Source organism: Papio anubis, chromosome 4, assembly GCF_008728515.1.
Source record: "Papio anubis isolate 15944 chromosome 4, Panubis1.0, whole genome shotgun sequence".
Taxonomy (NCBI): domain Eukaryota; kingdom Metazoa; phylum Chordata; class Mammalia; order Primates; family Cercopithecidae; genus Papio; species Papio anubis.
Window position 1 is genome coordinate 174,419,243 of NC_044979.1, and position 23,795 is coordinate 174,443,037.

Sequence of the window (23,795 nt, forward strand, 5' to 3'; positions counted from 1 at the left end):
AAGAAGTGAAAACTCTTCATTAGAAATGTGAGGATGGGCCCTCAAATTGGTTTTTTAAAATATCGGCGAGAACAAAAATGATGACACTTAAGCACTGAGGCTACTACAGTGTTTTGATAAAGGGTGAAAGGCGCCTTCTCCCTTTTATCAAAAAGTTCCCCATCGTTGGCCCTGCAGAGGATCATGCTGATGGGAAACGGGCCGTTAAGCAGGACCTGAAAGTGAATGTCGTCGTAAGTTCCAAATCAAACCACCACCAACAAATAACAAGTAATCATAACAACGACCATTTATTTAGCCTTGTTGAGACTCAGAAACCAATACCCCAATGCCGAATTGAGGAAGCCTTAAGGTCTCTCTGACCTTCCCCCAAACACCCCGTCTTTCCCAAAGAAGCTGAAGTTTCTTTATCTGTCTAAGATCCAGACCTTCCAAGGAGAGCAATTATTCTTTCTTCTCCTTCCCACTTATCTTCTTATCTATGGCAGAAAAGAAGACCAAGATGTGACCTGACGTTACACGGTTATTTCTGTTCTCCCATCCAGTCATTCTCCCTAGCAATCATTTATTGTCCCTCAATAGAATTCCTCTTCTTCCCGTTCCCGTAACCTGTTTTACCAGAATCCAAGCCCCCATACATTCTGCAACCCCAAAATGGTACATGAGTTTCTGTAACTCATTGGGAAGTTGGGACTTCATTCTGAAGACTCCTGCATGAACACATTAAATAAGTTTTATGCCTTTTCTCCCATCAATCAATCTGCCTTACGCCCCTCAGCAAAACTGTAGAGGTCAAGAGCCTGTGGCCCCCACAGCCTTAACCCACTAAAATGTAAGCACTCAGAAGGCAAGGACTCTGTCTTGTTCCCAAAGGGATCTCTAGCCCAAGACAGGCCTTGGCACATGGCAGCTCAATGCATATTTTGAACAGGCGAGTGCGTGTCGTCGTTCTGCCAGAGACTGTATTTCACACTATGTGTCATTATTAAGTCTTTTACGCCCCATGAAACAGATGTGATTCCCATTTTATAGATGCAGAAAGGGAGGCTTGGGGAGGCTAGGAAACTTGTCCAAGGGTTCTCAGCTGTATAGTGGGAGCGCTTGGCTAGGCAGCATGGCCAGTCCGCTTCCAGAGCTTATGCAACTAACCATGACATCACCCTCACCTCCCTATGTGCTACCATCTTCAGCCTAGGTCTCCGTACAGGTCCATGGGTCCCTAAGTCCTCTCTTTGATTGGGAAGGGGATCCCAGCACGCCTAGAATTGCATGCACAATGGCGTGTGTCTGTGCTTATGGAGGCTGTGCTGGAGACAGGGCCCATGGTCTTCAGATTTTCAGAGAAACCTGGGATCAAAAAAAGTTTCAGAATCACTGTCCTGGTTTCAGCACTGAAAATCCCACGTGCTGGGATGACTGCTGTTGGTAGCAGGCAGCATAGTCCCCAAAGGAGAAGATTGAGTTTACATTCCTGGCGGTTCACCTATCTCAGCAGGAGGAAAAAGGCTATGGGAAGTGGGAACGGGGTACAAAGCTCAGAAACAGACTTGGAGAAGGCTGAAGAGCAAGTCCTGGGACAGAATGAGGTGATTGTGACAGCAGCGCTTCAACGTTCCGGCCGGAGGTTCCAACGCCAGATCCCTGCAGAAGGCACCTGTCTTCCCGCTTTCCCTTTAGCTGACGCCACCGTTTCTGAGACAAGTTGAGGAAGGAGCGCCAAGCAGTAGAAGTTTCTGAGGAGTGAAAGGGTGGCCAGAAAGACCCCCTCACCCAAAATTCTGTGCTGATGTTTAGGTGAGTACCTAGGTCATGCAGGGTGATGACATCTGACATTGTGCTGGCATCATCCACAGTTCATGAGCGATTCTCCCTCCCTCAGCCACTGGGTGGTCCCTGGGGTGGGGGTCCCCAGGAACCCCAAAAAACAGGCCCCGCTGCAGACCAGCAGTTCTGGACAGGTCAGACGCTGAGGGCCACAGTGAGTAGCTTGCAGGAACATCCTGGGAGTGTCCCAAAGCCGACAGAGTGTCCCAAAGCCGACAGAGTGTCCCAAAGCTGACAGAGTGTCCCAAAGCCAACAGAGTGTCCCAAAGCCGACAGAGTGTCCCAAAGCCGACAGTCAGGAACATGAACTGTGTGTTGGACGCCCATGGGAGCTACATTCTGAGCGAGATATCTGGAGTGTGCTCCAGGGCCAAGTTCTCCCGTGACAGATGAGGGGATGGGGCTCTGAGATCACCCAGGCCGCTGCTACAATCACAGTGAGGCCTGTGTGTGGCAACTGGAATTGACCAGCATTTACAGCTAGCTCCAGCCTGCTAAACCAAGAAAACGAGGCAGGGCGGGCCTGACACATTTCCTTCAGGGGCTCAACAATGGCTAGAACCTCCCAGGAGAGCCTGGGCTTCCTTGAGCCATGTACCGTGGCAGCGCTGTGGCCGGCACAGGTGTGAGTCAGTTTTCTGAGATTACAAGGGGGTTGCTGGATGCTTCCTCCTCCGCCTGTCTTTTGTTTCCTAAATTCAGGGTGCTTTTGTCCGTCAAGCCCTTTGGAATGTGTGGCTCCAGCCTCCCCGGCTGCTTTTCACCCTAAGGACCAGGCATCCGCAGACTTCCAGAGACAACAGCATATAATTCCTGTAGGTGTCAGTCCTTCAAGAGGCAGCTCTCTCAGAGCAAGCCCTGCTTCCTATAAGCAGCCACACTTGTCGCTCAGGCCCCGCTGGGTCCTGTCTTCTGTTGACATCAAGCAAGGCAGGGAGGAGCATGGACAATGGTGTCAGAGACACTCCCTTTTGAGCATTTGCCTCTACAGAACCTGGCCAGGGCCATGGGATGCCCTGTTTGGCCACCTGAGGCCCGAATCCATCAGGATCTGTAAGAAGCGACCACTGACATTGAGAATGGCACCAGCCACCTCCAGAAGGGGCAGGTCATCTGACTCACTGGCCGCACACTTCACCTGCGGAAGAAAGCCCAAGGCTTACCTAGATGAAGAGAGGCATCTGTGCTAACTTAGGTGACCGAAGACCAAAGACCTTTTGACCTAAGACCAAAAAGCAGCCACAGGGCTCCCTTCCCTCCTGTCAAAATTGTTAAGGTGCAAAAGACACCCCCACCCACCAGCCTCTTCAATTCCAGGCAGAACCCAGCCCTGTGCCTGGCTGTCATCAAGGGCACCAGCCTGGTGTTTTGGCAACAAACCAGCTTTCAAAGTGACATCAAATTGCTGTGATTCACCGATCTGATTCAAATGAGGGCTTAGGTGGATTTAGAGATAGCTGATTGCCTCAGATTAATGCACAATTGCCTCAGAAAGTCATTTACCTCTGGGAGTTTCAGGTACTAAACACTTAGAGTTTGCATTTAAACCCTAAACTGGGACAGGGGCAGCCATTCTTTTGCTGGCAGGACCCAGTGAAGGCTGACCCCACATACCTACGACTCTTCTGTGATTGGTCCCTCCTCATCTCCCTGCCCCATCCCATCTAAGCCCGGTTCATTTTATTTCAAAGATGAAAACGACTCTCGAAGTCGTGATTTGGTCTCCCCGGTCACGCCCCTCATGAATGGAGCCCCGTGTCCCCCGTGTCTGTCTGTGTTCTTCACCAGGAGTTTTTTTCCCTTTTCTGTGACTTTTGTTGCTGCGAAGTTCTTCCTGGTCCTGGGTCCCAACTGACCACCTTCCAGCCCCAGTCATCCTGCAGGTCCCCATGGTGGAAGTCAACTCCCCTTCTCATGCCATGTTGCTTCACAGATGTGAACAGCTCTCTCTGTCTTGTTTTTTAAAGACCCAAACACTGATCCCCTCCTACTACCAAACCATGGTTCTGGAACTCTTCATGTCTCATCCATCCTCCCTCTAGCTTTTCCTACTGGGGGCCTCCTTCTCAGAATGTAGCAGCTGCATACACCAGGGGTGGATTCAATCATGTCACCTCCCTTGTTTCAGCCAGTAGACCTCTATTGATTTAGTCTAAAGTCACATTGGCCTTTTGGCAGCCTGTCCCTATGGTGACTCATAATGAGGTTCATTTGGAGTCAACCAAAACTCTTATAAAGGACACTGCCTGGACACATCCACCCCTGCCCCCAAGCAGGTAGCTGTTCTGTTGAGCTTCGGAGCAAAATGTCCGACTTTTACATTTGTCCCTGTTACATTTCTCTGTTTTAATCTGCCCCATCATTCCTTCCCTGTCATTCCTATAGTTTTCTGTCATCTGGGAACCTGTTGCAAATGCCTTCTGTCGATTGATCCGGATTATTGTTTACAGAGCAATTTCGTTATGGAATCACCTAACCATGTCAGCCTACAGCTTGCTTCCCTCTGCCTTGTTCAGAAAGGTCACAGAAGGCTGCTTGTTCACAGCTTTGCTGAAACATCTTAAAGTGTTGGGCCAGGAGAAGTGTTAGAGACCATCTGCTTCAAGCCCTTCATATTTCAGATGAAGAAACTGAGGCCAGGTGAGGTAAAGGGGCTGCTAAAAGATTATACAGTGATCTGCTCTGCAGCAGAGCCAAAGATCAGGACTCAGAGATTCCCATACCCAAGGACCCTTCGGTTATTTGCCCAGCAAGGAAACCACTGGTACACTGCATCCAGTCTGCTGGAAGATTCCAAAACAGAGGACAACAGAGCCCCTGCCCTTGGGAAGAAAGGCTAAGTGGGCCCTGAAAAGCAAGTAATCAACTGACGACTAGAGAAACAATGTGGTCCAGACATACAATGAAATACGGTCCAGCCATGAAAAGGAATGCAGCACTGACGCATGCTACAACGTGAGTGAACCTTGAAAAATTATGGTCAGTGAAATAAGCCAGTGGCAGAAGACCACATATTGCATGATTCAATTTAGAGGATTTGCCACAATAGGCAGATCCCTCCAAACACAGAAAGCACCTTCGTGGGTGCCAGGGTCTGGGGGGTAGAGGGACATGGGGAGTGACTGCTAATGGGTACAAGATTTCTTTCTGGAGTGACAGAAGTGTTCTGGAATTAGACCATGATGATGGTCGCCCAACAATGTAATGCACTCAAAACCACTGAACTGTACACCTTAAAATGGTTAAAATGGTGAATTTTATGGCATGTGAATTATACCTTCATTTTTAACAACAACATCCGTGTGTCTTCCAGCTCACTCGTGGACAGTGGAGAAGAAGGGAAACGAAGGAGGTCAAGAACAAACCCTTTCCTCTGCTCCCAGCTGAAGAGCTTTGCAAACGGCAGGGAGGGCCTGGAGGGGCCACTCTCTGGGCAGCCGGGGGTTGCTTTTCCACCTACAGGGCCTGCCTGCCATGTCCTTCCTAGCGCATTCTGAGTGTCCCCTGGGCTGCGGTCCTGGGACCTCCCCCACTCTTCTGCCCTTCACCTGGAGCCGGATGGGAACTGGGCCTCCCTGGGCTACTGCTCTGCCTTGGAAGGAAATGGGGGACACTTGCTTGGCTCTTCAGCACCCACCCCGTGTTTCCGTGTTTGTGTGAAGGGCAAAGGTCTTAGCGATCTCCTGCCAGGCTCAGATCCACTCCTCTACACGGCACGCCTTGCTCTGGCCAAGGCTCCATTCGGAGGAATTCGGGTGCGGCACAGCGTCAGGGTCCAGCGATAAGCAGTCACCTGGGGGGACCCCAGCTGGCCTCAGAGCGCGGCAGGAAGAGGAGCCAGAAACTGGACAGCTGAAGGAGGGGGTTCCGAGCATGCAGAAACGCCCGGAGAAAGAGAAGCGACTGGGGCTGTTTCTGGTAAATTAAACCCTCTTAGCTGCAGACAGCCATGTCGGCCTGACTGATTCCCGCGGCGTGTGTTTGGCTCCTTCCTGGCGCAACGTCAGGAAGCGCAGGGCGGCCCCAGAACAAAGTTCAGGCTGCTAAGAGTCACTCCAGCAATTTGTCCCGCCATCAGGGACCGCCCGCCACCCGCCCAGGGCAGGCAGTGAGCAGCGTAGTAGCCCTGCTGCCAGGGAGGGCAAACATGCACCCCACACAAGCACATGGCTAATACAACATACAAATAGACAACACACACAACACATACAACACAAACACACAACACATACACACAACAGACAACACAACACAACACACACAACACATACAAATACAACAGACAAAGGCCGCACAAGCAACATATATTTCGCTGGAGTGGCACGAACGCAGCAGCGGTAGACAACAAAAACACACAACACATACAACACAACACATACAACACACACAACACATACACACAACAGACAACACACACAACACATACACACAACAGACAACACAACACATACAACACACACAACAGACAACAAAAACACACAACACATACAACACAACAGACAACACACACAACACATACAACACACACAACACATACACACAACACATACACACAACACATACACCACACACAACACATACACACAACATACAACACAACACACACAACACACACAACACATACACACAACAGACAACACACACAACACACACAACACAAACACACAACACATACACACAACACATACAACAGACAACACAACACATACAACACACACAACAGACAACACAAACAACATACAACACATACAACACACACAACTGACCACACACAATATACAACACACACTACAAATAGCACACAATATACTACACACAATACACAACACATATAACACAAAACACAACACACACAACACACTACAGACAACACAACATACAATATATAACACAACACACATTACAGACACTACAACAAACCATGCACACCACAAAACATACAACACACAAACCATACACAACATACCACCACATACAACACACAACATACACCACACACAACACACACAACACAGGAACCATACAACACACACAACATACAACACAAAAAACACATACCACACACCACACACCCCTCTCTCTCTCTCCCCATCTCTGTCTCTCCTCATGCGTTCTCGCCCATGGAGAATGTAAGTGAGAAGAGCTGTTTGCATCGTGGAGCCAATGAGGCATCCACCATAAAGAGACATGGAGCCCTCTCCTGCCAGAAGGGCCGGAAACAAAGGCATACTGGCAAGATGAGGGAGCCAGCTTTTACAGAGCACTGTGTGTCTTCAAAGAACTTCACCAGCATTGACTCATTAAGCCACCCACACCTCTGAGGCAGCTGGGGCGGCAGCTTGGTTCTCCCTGTCAGAGAGGAGAGGTCAACGCTCACCTCAGGGCACAGGGCAAATTCAAGGAGGGGCGAGGGCCACTGTGTCCCAGATGACCCAGCCAAGGAACCTGCTTCTGTCTCAGGGAAGATGTCAAGTGAGGTCGGAAGTCAAGGACCAGCTCTCCAGATGCTGAAGGGTTAAGGAAGGAGGAAGAGAGGGTGGGTGGCTGGTGGCATCATGTTACCTTCTGCCTGTCACCCAGAGAGCCAAGATGAACAGGCAGCAGGTGTGCTTGTGAGGAAGGGTGGGTCCAGCCTTCCTGGGGCAGCAGCCCCTCCACCCTCTTTTTCCTGTGCTGACAGAGAAGGGAGAAGGGGTCTCAGAGAGGCCCTTGGACCGAGTTCCTTCATTCCTCCCTTCTAGGAGTGATGCGTTTTTACAATATCAACAGTCCTCACTCCCAGGCAAGATCTCTGTAATGCATCACACGGATGAATCCTTCCATATCTCAAAGTTCACACACAGTATGAACTCACCAGCCAACCGGGAGCTTGTTTTTATGCTAATGGAATGGCAAAGGGAAAGTTCTTCCCAAATGAAAGAGCTTTGATGTCCTGTATTTCTATATGTGTATGTGTGTGTGTACACATATATATACACATGCATATACATATTTATATATTATATATTTTATATATATAACTATTTCCTCCCAAAAAAATGGCTGGTCCAGAGCTGAATCTCTTTCCTCCTCAAACCCCTATTTGGAAGCAGGCATTCCTCCCATGGTGAAAGGGCTCACATACAGCACAGCTTGGTTTCTGAAAGCTTGGCCTTTAGAACTAGAAAGATTTGCTTCACTCATTGTCTGAATGTGGAGAAGAACCTGACTCTTAGAGGCAGCTTTCTCTGACCCCGTCGCTGCCTGGGATCCCAACACCTAGGAAGAGGTTTAAAAGAGGAACTGTCCAACCCAAAGCCGAGGGCAACACAGACCAGCCTGACTTCTTCACTCATAGCTTGAGCAAGCTGCTCGTCTCGGTGATTATTTGGACACATGCTACGAGCACAGAGACATACCCTCACCTTTTGTTTTCAGGGATTAAAGAGAAGATTTTAAAAATCTGAAGCCAAAAAGACACAGAGCAACAGAAGCAGCTCTAAGAAACACACCCTCGGAAGGGAACAACTTCAGAAGAGAGAACGAGCAGGACCCTCAACTTTGTCCTGAGCCCTTCATTGGAAAGCTTATCCCTCTTCATTTTTCCTAAAACTGGGATTTGTAACTAAAACCATTTCCTAAATGCTGCTATGGACATTGTAGTACCAGGCACAAACTCAGGGCAGACATGTCGTTTTCAAGGACAGTTGAAGTGGGCGCATTGTATTTAGGTCAAGTGACTTAAATGCTAGGTTGGACGACTTAGGTGAACTCTTTATTGGCACAAGGTAAATGCACATTTTGCACAGCCAAGTCAATCTTGCATTCTTGTTAAAAGGTGTGAATTGGTATTTTTAATCAGTGGCAGCCGACTGTAGTATCAAGAGCCCAGGAGTTCAAATCTGCTTCTGTCATCTACCCACCAAAGGACCTCAGGCTGATTAACCCCTTCTAGACTCCTGTCCCCATCTCTAAACAAACAATAGTAATGGCAGCTCCCTGGTAGGTTTGCTGTAAAGATTAAATGAGATGCTGCTGCCAAACACTGAGCCACAGTAGGCATTCTCTTTGCCCTTGGATTTGTTTTTCCACAATACAATTCTATGTACCTTAGAAAAATCAAATGATGATCTGGTTACTTATTGAGCTAATTGAAGGCATGCCTATAAGGTTATTGAAATTTATGGGGTTTTTTTGTTTGTTTTGTTTTATTGGTCTTTTAGTTAGAAATAAGGATTGATAAAAGAAAAAGGGGGAAGAGAGGGATGGAAGGAGAAAGGGAGAAGGATGGGAGGAAGGTAGGAAGAAAGGAAGGGAGGAAGAGAGGAAGGAAGGGAAGAAGAGAGGAAGGATGGGAGGGAGGGAGAAAGGATGGGAGGGAGGGGAAGGAAGGAAGGAGGGAAGGAAGGAAGGAGGGAAGGAAGGAGGGAAGGAAGGAGGGAGGGAGGGAAGGAAGGAAGAAGGGAGGGGGGGAGGGAGGGGGGAGAAAGGAGGGGAGGGAGGGGAAGGAAGGAGGGAGGGAAGGAAGGAAGGAAGGAAGGAAGGAAATAACTGAGCCTATTTTAACCAAACACAAAGAACTTAGAATGGAGCTACCCTTATCTCTTTCCCATCTGTAGATGAAAATCTGAAAGAAACAAATGTCCTCCCATGTTTTTTGGCTTCTTTATCAGAGGTGCTTGCAAGCGTCTGCCTGGGCAGGCTGTGGCCCGTTGCACCTATTTGTGAAGACCTTCCTTTTCTTGAAACAATACACTGAATAAATACCCCTGGACTTAGAAATCTGGCAAAGCACCTGAAAAGGGGTGGGGGGGGTTGCAAAAACTATAATAAAAAAGGCATTACACACAGTAAGAGCTTGCTCAGTCAACATTTGTTGAATGAATGAATTCTAGCTTCTGATTATAGCTTTGAGCTTTAATGTCTCTTGGCTGCAGAACTGGTCCCCCATTTCCACTTTCTGTGTTCGTGCTGCCCTTGTATAGACTAGAACCGCCATTTCACGTCACCTGTTTTACAAGATTTAGAGTGCATTCTCAGACCACCTGCATCACAGTCATCTGCTAAAAAGGCATATTCCAGGCCTTTCCAAATTGCCAAAGACCAGATTCTGAAGATCCATAGTCCAGTATGTGACTGGTCCTAAACTGGTTACTTTAGGTGAGGGGAGAGAGGGGAAGTGTCTGGCTTCTACAGAGGACAGCAGGGAGAGTTGACCCGGAGCCCCCAGCCAGCCTGCACCACGGGGGTGAGGGGGAGAAAGGGGCATTGATATTATTCTTTTTTCTTTTTTCTTTTTTTTTTTTTGAGACGGAGTTTCACTCTTGTTGCCCAGGAGTGCAATTGTGAGATCTCAGCTCACCGCAACCTCCACCTCCCGGGTTCAAGTGATTCTTCGGCTTCCCAAAGTGCTGAGATTACAGGCGTGAGCCACTGCGCCTGGCCTAACATTATTCTCTTTCAACCTGAGGGTCTAAGAAACACTTTAAGAAGCTTCAAATAAAGGCTTGTTATTTAAACTTATAAAACAGCCGCCTAAGAGATCAAAATAGCAATAGCCTAAGCAGTATATTAGCAGGAGGGAGGAGGGAACAAATCTTCATCTCTCACGGCAGAAATCTACCAATAATGCCAAAAATGGGTATTTTTGAAGCGGTATACATACATTACTTAGCAACCTGGGGTGGATTGCCATCAGAACTAAAAGCAGAAATAGTTACAAGATTTAATTTAAAATGGTGATTTCTGTGAAGCTAATCTGGGGTGGGGTGACCAGGGCAGAGAACTCTTGTTTTCCACAATAAAATATTGCTATACGGGTTGATTTTTTTCCCTAGCCATGTCTAAATCACCAAAGAAAGTTAGACTTTGAATTTGAAAAGCATTTGGGCTGGTTGAGTCAGTCTCTGGGGTTGGGGGTGGGTGCCCCATAAAGGTGACTCCAAAAGCTCCCAAATGAGTCTCTGAGCTGCTGCTGAACCTGGCACCAGACAACTTTGTGAAGTGAATGAACCAATGAGTAAATAATGGAAGAAGAATCAGAGACGTCAACACTGGCTGTTTGATATGCACATGAAGGTGCCAGTCTTGCCCAGGGACCCAAATCCAACCTAAACTGAGAGGCAAAACTGACTGTGGCTTCACCTCAAGGCTCCTCTTCCTCTCCTGCACCCCTTTATTTTTTTAACCTATTCTAACTCACAATTAGAAAATACAAGTATTGAAAGTTACATCATACATAAACTATTTCCCTAAATGTCCTTAGCTGGCACCATCACCCAGTAGCTCCCCAGGGTGGCTGGTGATCACAGAGGACTCCATTTAGACCATTCAGCAGGGTATACCAAGGACAGTCCTCTCAACCAGCAGAACTTTCTGGTTAAAAAAAAAAAAAAAAAAAAACACTGCTTTTAAGACTTAAATCAAGGTCTTCAACAGAAAAGCCAGAGACAAACAAAAACAAACAAACTGATTCAGGTTTTCAACCAAGCTCAAAGAACCTTTGTCAAAGTAAATCAAAGCACTCCGGCAGCCAGCTTATTAGGTTTAATCATCAACTGTGCTTATCAGATCCCTCATTTGTAAGTCCCCTGAAGAAAAAAAGTGCAAAATGATTCCTTTTGTGCTTTGGAGATTGATATCAAAGCAGGCCTTGAGGTCAACTACAGAGGTGCTTTAAGTGGAAATTATAAGCAGGAAACAAAATGCACTCATTCAGTTTCTTCGAGTTGAGCAGAGACCTCCTGGATGCCACGCGTCAGCTTCACCTGCTAGAAACACACACTCACCTCACTGTCCAAGACCCTGGAAAGGGGAACCCCTTGAATTGGTTGGGTTTTGCTTCCCTTGGGCAATTCTTCACTATGGTTTAGAGATTTGGGGTCTTCCAGTGGCATTCTACTCAATCAAGGTGACCAGCCATCTGTTGAACTGTCTTTTCCAACCCGATATACCCAAGTGCTATGGTTCCAATTTCAATATTCCCTCCTAGGGATAGCAAATGAGAAGATCTATGGGTGAATAATGACAAGAATATGGTAAATGGTTGGCATTATTACCCACGAACCTGCATTAAGTCAGGTTGGTTTGCTGGCACCCTGAAGTCAGCCATGGCACAGTATCTGATTCAAAATCCAAACACACAGCAGCCAAAGAGGAAAGCAAAGGGCAAATTAAGCCACCACTGAAGGTGCTCAGAAAGGCCAGAGGAAGATTCCATCCCACACCCAGCTCGACTTCTTCCCACCTTTCTTCTTCGTCCTTCTTTCTGCATCTCACATTTCAGTTCTCATACTCTTTTCTCCAAACAAATTCTGCCACATTCTCCTGGGACACCCTCTTGCTTTCTCTCTCCCTCTTGATGCAGCAGTAGTTCTCAAACCTTCCCATGGAAAATCCCACCAGTTTCTTCCTTCCTAGGACCCTCTCTCCTTTCCCTGTACCAAAAATCAAGACCAAGCTGGGATTACAGAATGGGGAGACGCTGAGAGTGGAGTAGGAAAGAGAGACTTGGGTTATTGGTGCACAAAATATGTGGTCCCTGGAACACTATTAATATTGTGTTGATGGCCTACAATGTGTTGGCCGCCATATTAAATTGCTGAATTTAACAGGTGTCTAAACTGGGCTTTTCTAAGTGTGTTCAGAGGACACTGTTCCAGGGAGATGCTTCTTACTAAGAGCATTTGATTGTTAAATACATTTGGAAAATGTGTCATCTCTTATTCATCCCCTGAAGACTCCCAATACACATTAAATTTTTGGTAATTCATGCAATAGATATACTTATTTGTCATTGGTTAGCCCAGTATTTCCGTTTTTTTGTGTGTGTTTGTGTGTGTGTGTGTGTGTGTTCGTTTTTTGAGACAGGGTCTTACTCTAGCACCCAGGCTGGTGTGCAGTGACACAATCTCAGCTCACTGCAACCTCTGCTTCCTGGGCTCCAGTGATCCTCCTTCCTCAGCCTCCCAAGTAACTGGGGCTAGAGGCACACGCCACCACACCTAGCTAATTTTTGTATTATTTGTAGTAATGGGGTCTCACTATGTTGCCCAGGCTCCTAACTTATTTGATCACTGAACCCACTTGATCATGGAAAAAGCAGCAGCTAATGTCAGCATCACTCTTGGCCCATGTAGATCTTCAAGGTGGAAGTCACCAAAGTACAAATGTTCTGTGTGTGTAGGCTCTGGAGCCCCGGGTGGGCGTTCACTGATTTACTGGAGTGTTTGTGGTAGTGTAGCCATGGGCTTGATGATTCTTGACCAGGAGGTTTTGTTCCCCAGAAACAGGGGGTGCAAAAAATGAGCTAGGGAGACAATTCAGGCATGGACAGTTGAGTAAACACAGAACGTTTAAAAAGAAAAGTCAGCAGAATCACCTTGGTGCTCCTGTGTGGGATTCCTTTCCAAAATACAGTCATTGCTTTTAAAAATCTCAAAGATCCTTTGGTTTTCTTCCTCATGCTCCCATTCCCCAGAACCCCCACCCCTTCCTTAGCATCATGGTTTCTTAAATGGAATGATCTTCTCATGGTCCACAGACCTAGGAGAGGAATGCAGACCCCCTCCAGCCCAGAGCCAGCCCCAGATGTCTGACACCAGGGCTGCTATTTTGAAGGGTGCTTCGAGATCTGCAGCTCCAGGCGTTTTGTTATTTTGCTATTTGCTTTTGGAACTTCTTAAAACAAACCTCAAAGACGAGAAAACTCCTGTTTGAAATGAATTCCTTTCAGAATCCAAGAAATGACTCACAGAGGCTGTTTTGGCATTTATGTTCCCTGTTAAGATGATTAGGCTCATAAATTCTATTTTTGAAATGCAATCTTTGTACCCCGAATATTTTTCCAGAACAGCAACAAAAAAAACCTGAGGTGGAGGAGTAGGGGAGGAATGATACTCCTATTTACATGTTTGCTGTGATTTAAATACATGCTGTTGCCCACTGACTTTTGTATTTTATCATCTATTCTTCCCCACACGATTAAAGAGGTTGGGCAATTTTCGTCAGTGAAGTTGCTTAAAATGCTCTTATTCTAAAGAAGAAACTGACTTTTTAAAATATTACTAGCTCATATATGAACAAGACTTGAGCTTGTTCATATACGAGCTAGTAAGATAAAAAGTTCTGTTTTCACCCAAATGTCCAATGACTGATGAATGAATAACAAAAACGTGGAATAGTATTCAGCCTTAAAAAGGAATAAAATTCTGATACTTGTTCCAAGCAGGAATATACCTTGAGGACTCTGGGAACACACTTTTAGAAATACCAGTGGCCTGGGGCTTCTTCCCCGCCCTGGTTTTGATCTTACCAACACTGCTGCTCCTGAAACAGCCTAGTTACTCATTCTTCCAAACGAATGCTTGGCTGGACCCAAGCCCTACTTTAATCACAAAACTGGTACCGCTCCAACTGAGTTAGGTGGTTTCCTTAGGGCCACGCAAGACTGTCTTGGCAGGGGGCAGGTGCAGCCTCCCTTCTTGGGAAAAAAGTCTCAACTGTAGAAATGTGATGGTCCCTGAGATTTGTTTTCAGTTATTGTAGCTGTTACCTAAGTTTTACGCACCGGCGCCTTTGTTCTTGTGTAATAAACTGTCAACTGCAGCATGTTCAAAGTAGCTCGACCCTCTATTTGGTCATAAAATTAATCCTAATCTAAAAACCACTCTTTCATTTTTAATTGCATGGCAAGCCCAAGTTTTTAAGGAGCGTTTTGTTGTTCGGTACTTTTGATAACACCCTTGAAGCAGTACTGGTCATGAGAAACGACTTCGTGTATGCCTCTTCAAGAACAATGAACTGCACTAAACTCTTTTTTTTTTTTAACGTAAGTTCAGGGGTACATGTGCAGGTTTGTTATATAGGTAAACTTGCATTACAAATGTTTATTGTACAGATTGTTTCATCACCCAGGTATTAAGCCTAGTACCCATTAGTTATTTTTTCTGATCCTCTCCTTCCTTCCACCCTCCACCCTCAAGTAGGCCCCAGTGTATGTTGTTCCCCTCTATGTGTCTAAGCGTTCTCATCATTTAGCTCCCAGTTATAAGTGAGAACATGCAGTTATTTGGTTTTCTGTTCCTGTATTAGTTTGCTAAGGATAATGGCCTCCAGCTTCATCTACGTTCCTACAAATAATGTGATCTCATTCTTTTTTATGGCTGCATAGTATTCCATGGTGTATGTGTATCACATGTTTTATCCAGTCAATTACTGATGGGCATTTAGGTTGATTCCGTATCTCTGCTATGGTGAATAGTGCTGCAATGAACATATGTGTGCATGTCTTTATGACAGAATGATTTCTATTTCTTTGGGTATATGCCTGTATTGAGATTGCTGAGTTGAATGGCTGTTCTGTTTTTAGCTCTTCGAGGAATCACCATGCTGCTTTCTGCAGTGGCTGGCCCAATTTATACTCCCACCAAAAGTGTAGAAGCATTCCTTTCTCTCCATAACCTCACCAGCATCTGTTATTTTTTGACTTTTTAGTAATAGCCATTCTGACTGATGTGCGATGGTATCTCATTGTGGTTTTGATGTGCATTTCTCTAATAATTGGTGATGTGTAGCTTTTTTTTCATATGCTTGTTGGCCATGTGTATGTATTCTTTTGAAAAGGAATTGCCTAAACTCAAACCTCAAAAGAAGTATTCTGCTGTTTGAGTTTCAAATGAAAAATAAAGCACCAAGAATAAAGATCTTCAAGAACGTCATTTTTTAGAGTCTCTGGCATGACTAAAGAGGTAATGAATGCCCATCTCATGTGTATCTTCATGCTCTCCCTAAGGCACAGGCCATGTTTCTGAATTACATGTTAAGAGATACACACAGTCGAGGGAGTGACCAGCCATTACATTGCAAAAATAATCCCTGTGAAGTAATTATCATCTGTTTACCTTGACTTGCCCAGAACAACTTGGTCATCAAACATCTCTCTTTATGATGCACCCACATGGATTTTGGTAAAGCAGAGATTGTGGAGGAATGAATGTATCAAATATAGACAAAACTGTCAGATAAGCTTTACAAATAAGTTTGTCACATTTTTTCACGTGTAGGCAATTCTCCCTGTCTTCACTGGGGCGGATCTGGAGCGATGTTAACTTACCCCATTGAGCTTCGTCCTCTCAGCTTTGGGCTTCTGGGCCACTCTGAGTTGATGGGGCACAAGAGGTGGGGAAGATGGATAAGAACACAGTTCCCATCAGTTTCCAGGATGCCTCATTAGGAAGCTCTCTTTTTGGCCAGACCTGGGGGAGACGCCATATAACACAATGCACACCAGAGGAAAGGCAGTGAAGTTTAGCAGGGCTGAGCCACCCCCACTTGAGACACAAGGCTGGGCACCATATTACACCAGTGATGACACCTCTAATGGGGTGGAAAGGTCACTTAGGCATGGCTATCTTCAACTCCACTATTCACCTTCCCCACCTCCACTCCTTTTCTGCCCTCCCTCTATAGTCTGGGCAGAAAGAAGGAAGAGATTTCTTCCGGAGGTCCTAAGATAAGCCACAGAAGAGCTTCTCTCCACAAAGCCCCCATTTGTGGTCATGGAAGGCAGGCGAAGGTTGGTGCCCTTGGGTGGGCGTCTCTTGCTCTGGAATGGAGGGCGGGGGCTGGTGTTAGCACTTCCCTCACCTTTGGAAACTCCCTTGGCTGTAAAGAGCAAGATGAGAGGACACAAGCAGGGACGGCGCCAGCGAAGCTGCCAGCTGGGGCCTCCATATCCCCTCCTGCAGATCCACTGCTGATGGTGTCACCCAACCCCTTGCCTGCAGCCGAGGCCCACTGCCCTCTCAGACAACGCTCCACCAATCCCAAGGGGCGATGAGTCCCAAGAATTGTCTGCCTTTTAATGGGAGCCAGTCCTGCCCAAAGGGTTGTGGGAGAAACAATGGCCTGAAAGGGGCCCCTCTGATCTTTGGACTCACATCCTTCAGGGGGACTACAGGCTGCATCATTCATTCCTTCATTCATTCAATAACAGTTCATTGAGTTTCTGCTCTGTGTTCTCAAGGTTGGGAATTGGCAGCAAACAAGACTCTGCTCTCATGGTGCTGAGGACCTTGAGACCTACAGTCCTCAGGCAAGAAACCCAGCTTTCCCATCACAGCACAGGGTGCTATAAAGAACACCAGGTGGGTCATGGGCTGCAGAGCAACTGAACCCCCCTGAACCCCCACTTCGGGGAGTGCCAAGCTAAGGCCTCAGTGAGGAAAAGGAGCCAGGTAAGTGAAAATACAGGGGGAAAGCTTTGTGTGGGGAACACATGCAAAGGCCCTGGGGTAGGTGGTCAGGAGCATTCAAGGAGCAGCTGGTGTTTTGCAGCTGCAGGGGAAGGAAGGAGGGATGCTCCGTGTGAACACAGGGCATCACAGGGGAGGCATGAAGATGGTCCCAACTGTCTTCTGAGGACACACTCTGGTCTCATCTGCAGCCCCAAGCGTGGGCTTCTAAACCACTCAGGGAACCGATGGAAAAACTTATCTGATTCAAAACCCAGTGAAGAAGCCAGGAGTGTTGGCATGTGCCTGTAAGGCCAGCTACTTAGGAGGCTCAAGGCCAGGAGCTCAAGGCCAGCCTGGGCAAAGTAGAGTCCCTGTCTGTCACAAAAGAGTAAAATTAAATAAATAAAATCAACCATGCACCACTGCCCTCCTTGCACACCACTCAAGAGGCTCCTGCCTTCTTTGGCAGTCCCTCCATTCACATCCAGCATCATAAGACGTCAGGCACACATCTCAGCCTGCTGTATTCCCAGCAGGGGAGGCAGAGCCAGGACACCAGCCCATTCTTCCTAACTCATCTGTTTCCTCTGCTGTTTAATTAGACTAGTTCTTCTCAACAGCGGGTTGCTGTTTCCCCCAGGGGACACTGGCAATTTCTGGAGGCATTTTTGGTTGGCACGAATGGGGCAGGGGTGCTGCTGGCATCTGGCAGGTAGGGGCAGGGGTGTTGCTAACATCCTGCAGCACCGGTGACAGCCCCCCACACCAGAAAACCATCCCATCCAAAATGCCAATCCGTAGATCAGAAGGAAGATGAGCCTGGGGAGAAAACTAGAGAGGATTTTGCTCCAGAAAAAAATGACCCACAATAAAGCTGGCTCAGCTCTTTTCAAAATTAAATACCTTCCCTCTTTGTCACACACTGGAAAACAAGCGAGTTTCTATTTCAGGCTGTGGGGTGGGTTAGCGTCGGCTTGGCCGGCTGTCTGGCAGAGGCTCCGATTCATCATGGACAGCTAAGTGTGGTTTGCTGTGTGTCAGGAGAAGGTCCAGGATGGGCTGGGGCAGGGCGTGTGGGGAGCAGACCACCCTCATCTCTGGGGCTGCTGGAGCTTCCGGAGGCTGGAGCACACCCAGCCTGCTCCTCCTTGTGGGAAGTGATTAAATGTGAAGCTTAAAGCTGTAAGGACTTCCTGGCATTGTGGGTTTTTACTTCTGAACTTGTTCCCCCCTCTTTTTACCTGCCCTCTGAAGCTTCCAGGAAAAATAGGCTTTTCGATAAACAGAGAGAGTCCAGCCAGAGAAGCTTCGACACTTTAAGATTCTAAGTCACTAGTTCACGGTTAATTCAAGTACTTTGCAGATTGGGAGGGTGAAGAGAAGTGACAAAGACCCCTCTTCCTCCCACTTCAGTTAGGGGGTAGGGTAGGGAGAAAGAGAGAGAGAGGCGGGGGACATTTATGGGATGATGGAAAGTCCAAAAGGAAATAAAAAAATTTCCCACATCAAAAATGGCAGAGTCTAAAGAATAAAAGTCTGATGAGACCCGAATATCATCAGCTGTTATAGAAATGATTTTGATTTAATTGTAGCAGCTACACTTGTATACATTTGAGGTGGAGAAAAAACTGGACCTCCCAACACAGTCATGTTTTCATGTGAACAGAGAAGATTCTACTGCAGCAGGCCATGGGCCAGCCCAGATGGCTGTCTGCAGCCAATACCTGCTGTGTGTACTTAGGTCTTCACTGGCAGCCTCACCTTCCCTGCACCCCACATCCTTAATGGGGGTGATGCTGTTTCCAAAGGGCAGAAAACTGGTTCTTAAGGGGTCAACAAATCTTAGACGTCGTAATGGTTTGTGGCCCTTTAATTCTTCATCCTCTACAGCACAGTCTTACTCTTTAGTATTGAATTTCCTTTGTTGTGAGGAAATTAAATTAAGTTTAAATTGATTAGTCTTTCTTTCTGGGGGGTGATAGGGATGGAAAAGTTGTACAACACAGTCCCAGTCCCCTCTGGCACCAGCAGCCCTGTCCACTGAGGAGAGTCTGAAGCTCACTCACACTTGGGCCTAAGTGTTTGACTGGGATGTCTGATGGGTGGAACCTTTCCCGCCAGCGGCTAGCCATGCTGCACAGAGGTGTGAGCATGTAGGGAGGAACCAATGCGGTGGGCCAGGGGCACCATCTTCATTGCTCCTCGAAGATGGTGGCTCTTTTCTCTGTTCCTGTGACATATGGCTTCTGCTAGTCACAGGTCTGTGGCCACATGGCTCCCACGTCTGGCTTCCTCTTGCACCCTGCTGCTCTGCCCTTGCCAATTCTTGGTTAGTCTTTTCCTCATGCTTCCCAAGAGGGTGACAGGGTGGATTGATCAGTCATTTTCTAGTTTCCAATATCCTTTGTGTTAGTTTCCTTGCAGCTGCTGTAATAAATTACCATAGACTTAGTGGCTTTAAAAACACAAAATTTGGGGGCCATAAAGGAGGAAAAAACGTCTACTCTCACCCTCCTAGCTTCTCCCGCTATTGCCCTGTAAATGAAACTAATTGCTAATGGTTTGAATGTCTCTTTCCAAAACTCATGTTGAAACTTAATTGCCAATGTAATGTAATATAATGTGTCAGGAGGTGGGGCCTTGAAGAGGTGATTAATAGATTAATGTCATTATTGTGGGAGTGGGTTAGTTATTGCAGAAGTGGGATCCTGATGAAAAGAATGAGTTCAGCCTGATTTCCTCTGCCTGTCTCACATGCTCACTTCTGCCTTCTGTCATGGGCCCACTCTGGCCAGATGCAAGTGCCAAGCACTTGGACTTCCCAGCCTCCAGAACTGTGAGCTAAATCAATCTCTCTTTTTTGAAATAAATTATCTTGTCTGTGGCATTCTGTTATAGCAGCAGAAAATGGACTAAGGCACTGATGAAGGACAGATTAACAAGAGAAAAGCAGACAGAAGTTTACTAATGTGTGCATCTTAACTGTGCATGAGAGCACTCAGGGGTGAGTAACTCAGAGGGGTGGATAGAACTTGGGTATACATAGAATTTTAACAAAAGAGCAATAAATTTTGTAGAGAAGTGACAAGACAAGAAAAAAGGACTTTGAGTTTCAAGGGGAGGACACATTGTGGGAAGACAAATATATGGAAAAACTAATGGTAGATAAGGGCTATTTAATAAGGTTTGTTGATTCCCCTAGTGCCATCACAGGCTGATAAGGGTCTAGAGTTGTCTCTGGTGATTAACATCTGCCCTTCCTGGTAGAGAAAGGAGGGGGATACCTTTACAGATTTAGGTTCTGCTTTTAGACAAACAGGGGGAAGGCAGGGAGCTTTTCTTATATCTACTTCTTAATTGCCTTCAGCTTAAAATAATCTTGTTGCCAACATGGCTTATATTGGAGAGGCATATTATTCTGCTATGCTTCAGGGCCCACTCAGATAATCTAGTACAATTTCCCATCACAAGAGACCTTATTGAATCACATCAGCTGTGTAGAGTAACATATTCACAGGGATTTGGACACAGGCTTTTTTGGGGGGAAGAGAGGGGTCATTGTTCAGGCTACCTGATGCCTTAAGACAGAGTTCTTCTGCCAGGACACTTTGCTGACTGACAGCCTGCCTGGAGAGCATGACTTGTCAGTGGTGGATAGAGCAGTTAAATCACAGAATGCAACTCAACTTGGCAACCTGTGGATCAGGAGGCACCCCAAGAAACTGGGTTGTTGTAGATGCTCTCCTGGGCCATGCCTGCAAGGCCTGCCCTGATATTTTCCCAAGACTATTTATATTTTTGAAGATAGCTTTGGATTAAACAGTTAAAAGTCAAAATGGCAAGGGGGGTATTGGGGATAGAGCCTTTGCCTTGAGACAGCAGTAACCCACTCTATTAAAGGAAACAGACAAGCAATGTTCAAGCAGCCAGAAACTCAGAAAACTCCAGATGCAGCAAATATCCCCCAGACTGACCCCACTCCTCCTTCTGAAGTTGTGCAAGATATTGCTTGGGGGAAGTGAGGTCACCCGCTTCACCATCACTTTAGCCAAAGTGCAGCAGAGTGCAATATACAAAGTGTTTGTGGAGGTTTGGATTCGTTCATTTTCTTTCTCCAAGAGCAGATTTTCCCCGCTAAAAGCATGCTTTTAAAGGAATGGCCCCCAGCTAGTCACAAGGAACTCGAATACTAACAAACACATCATTAAACATATATGACTTCCTTTCAGTACATTCCATCCAGATGCAGGGGACAGTTACCACATTTATTTTCAGACCACTCTCATTATTGCTCCCACCCATCTCTAATTAAATTGCCTTCAAGCAAAAAAAAAAAAAAAAAAAGTCATTAAGATCTAACTTCTGCTTCTCCTTTTTCTTTATTCCATTCTGTGAAGTTAAATAGGCAATAGTTGGTTCAAACAACCTAAGATATTTCCTAATTTTCTGTATTTTGCAAGTCCTGAGAAGCTGCCATTACCTCTCAAGGGTTTGAGAGTCCAGCCAGTCTCTCCAGAGTGAAGTCCCCCTCCTCGGAGGAACAAATGCTTTCTGAGAAACTCGCCACTGGGCAGATCCCGCTGCCCACCCACCTGCCGCTGCAGAGCAGAGCCTGCTCAAAGAGCCGCCATCATTCCTGGCACTGCTACATAAATGCTGAGTGTGGTGGCTTGAATTGTGTCCCCTGAAAAGATCTGTTACAGTCCCAATCCCTGGTACCTGGGAATGTGACTTTATTTGGAAAGAGGGTCTTTGTAGATATAAGAAGATGGGGTCATGCCAGAGTAGGGTGTGCCTTAAATCCAAAGGCAGTGTCTTCCTAAGGGGGAAATGTGGACACAAGCACAGAGGTAAGATGATGTAAAGACACACAGGGAGGATGTCATGGGGATGGGAGGCATTTGCTGCAAGCCCCGGAACCCCAAGGATCCTTGGCAACCACCAGAAACCAGGAAGAGGCAAGAAGGGTTCTTCCCCGAGTCCCCAAGAAGGAATCAGCTGATGCAGACTTCTGGCCTCCAGGACTGTGAGAGAATACATTTCTGTTTTCTTTTTGGTTTGTTTTTTTCTTTTCTTTTTGGAGACAGGGTCTCACTCTGTCACCCAAGCTGAAATACAGTGGTGTGCATTTAGTGCAGCCTGGACCTCCTGGGCTCAAGCAATCCTCCCACCTCAATCTCCTGAGAAGCTGGGATTACAGGCAATCACCGCCACCACGCCCAACTAATTTTTGTATTTTCTGTTGAGATGGGGTTTCTCTATGTTGGCCAGGCTGGTCTCAAACTCCTGAGCTCAAGTGATCCACCCGCCTTGGCCTCCCAAAGTGCTGGGATTACAGGCATGAGCCACTGTGCTCAGCCCCATTTCTGTTGTTTGAAGCCACCAGGTTTGTGATTGTTATGGCAGCTCCGGGAAACTCACACACTGAGTTCCACCCTAAAATGCCCCTTTAGGTCACTTTAACTCAAAGTAAGTGCCTATCTCTATTTTTTTTTTTTTTTCCTGAGACAGTCTCACTCTGTCACCCAGGCTGGAGTGCAGAGGCATGATCTCAACTCACTGCAACTTCTGCCTCCCGGATTCAAGCGATTCTCCTGCCTTAGCCTCCCAAGTAGCTGGAATTACAGGCACATGCCACCATGCCTGGCTAATTTTTTGTGTTTTTTTAGTAGACATGGGTTTCACCATGTTGGCCAGGCTGGTCTCAAACTCCTGACCTCAAGTGATACGCCCACCTCACCCTCCCAAAGTGCTGGGATTACAGGCATGAGCCACCGTGCCTGGCGTTATCTCTATACTTAATACATCTCTTCTGCTGTTTCTGTCTGCTTCTGAGGTTTCAGCCTAAGCCCGATTTGGACTGGAAATCCAAGTAAGAACCACTAAGGCCCTCTGGGAATTTGACTAGTTCCAAAAGGGGTCCTGGGAAATGAGCTATGTCCTCCCCAACCTTCCCTCCCTCCAAGTTCTCTTAAAGTAGGATGGACCATGTTGAAGAATGCAAAACAAAAGCAAAATAATGCCATGCACGTTGCCTACAAGGGGCAGGGCCCAAGGAGGAAGGAAAGAAGATGCTGTTAGGTCTCTAGTCATGCCTGACTGTCTGCTGTGAGTGTCTCATAGAATGTCTGGTTCTCACCATCATAAGGTCAGGGCCAAGGTCCCCATCCTATAGGTGCAGGGTGTCTGGGCTGGGATCCAAGCAGAGTATCCTTGTTCCGAAGATCACATGAAAATTCCCCCCACGACCTGGTGTTACAGCAGCCTTCTTCTATATCCAGGGTCTGTGCAGGGCCACTCGGTTTAAGTTCAGTTCAACATAATTACAGCAGCAGTTCTCAAACTTTCAGGGGCATCAGAATCACCTGACGGGCTTGGTGCAACACCCGTTGTTCCTCGCCCCACAGTTTGATTCCATGGGTCTGGGTAGGGCCTGGGATTCTGCATTGCTAACACGTTTCCAGGCAATGGTGAGAGGTCAATCCAGACTCCACAGGTTGAGACCCACCACTTCGTGTAAACGTGGGTTGGTATCAGGTATGAGCCAAGTCCTGGTGTCTACACCCTCAAATGATGGATGGAAAAGACCAGAAGATGCAGGGCCCGGCCCTCCTTCCTCAGCCCCCCTCCACCCACACACACGGCTTTCATGACCTCCCCTTTGTTAGCTGCCTCTGCCAGGCAGTGACCTAAGTGCTGTCACTCACATCCTCCATCCTTCCTGTGCCCAGACTCCATTTCCCTACTTCCCTCTAT

The 23,795-nt window shown here is 46.9% G+C and overlaps 1 long non-coding RNA gene across 2 annotated transcripts; it reads left to right on the forward strand.

Annotated features, from left to right (window-relative positions):
- Window positions 1–1,608: 1,608 nt before the first annotated feature.
- LOC103882592 lies at window positions 1,609–5,458 on the forward strand. 2 transcript variants are annotated; one of them, XR_001900446.3, is made up of 3 exons: window positions 1,609–1,794; window positions 4,210–4,779; window positions 5,138–5,458. It is a non-coding gene; the product is annotated as an uncharacterized LOC103882592 (long non-coding RNA). The 2 variants fall into 2 exon arrangements; XR_002520812.2 differs by lacking the exon at window positions 1,609–1,794 and adding an exon at window positions 3,255–3,342.
- Window positions 5,459–23,795: the final 18,337 nt, after the last annotated feature.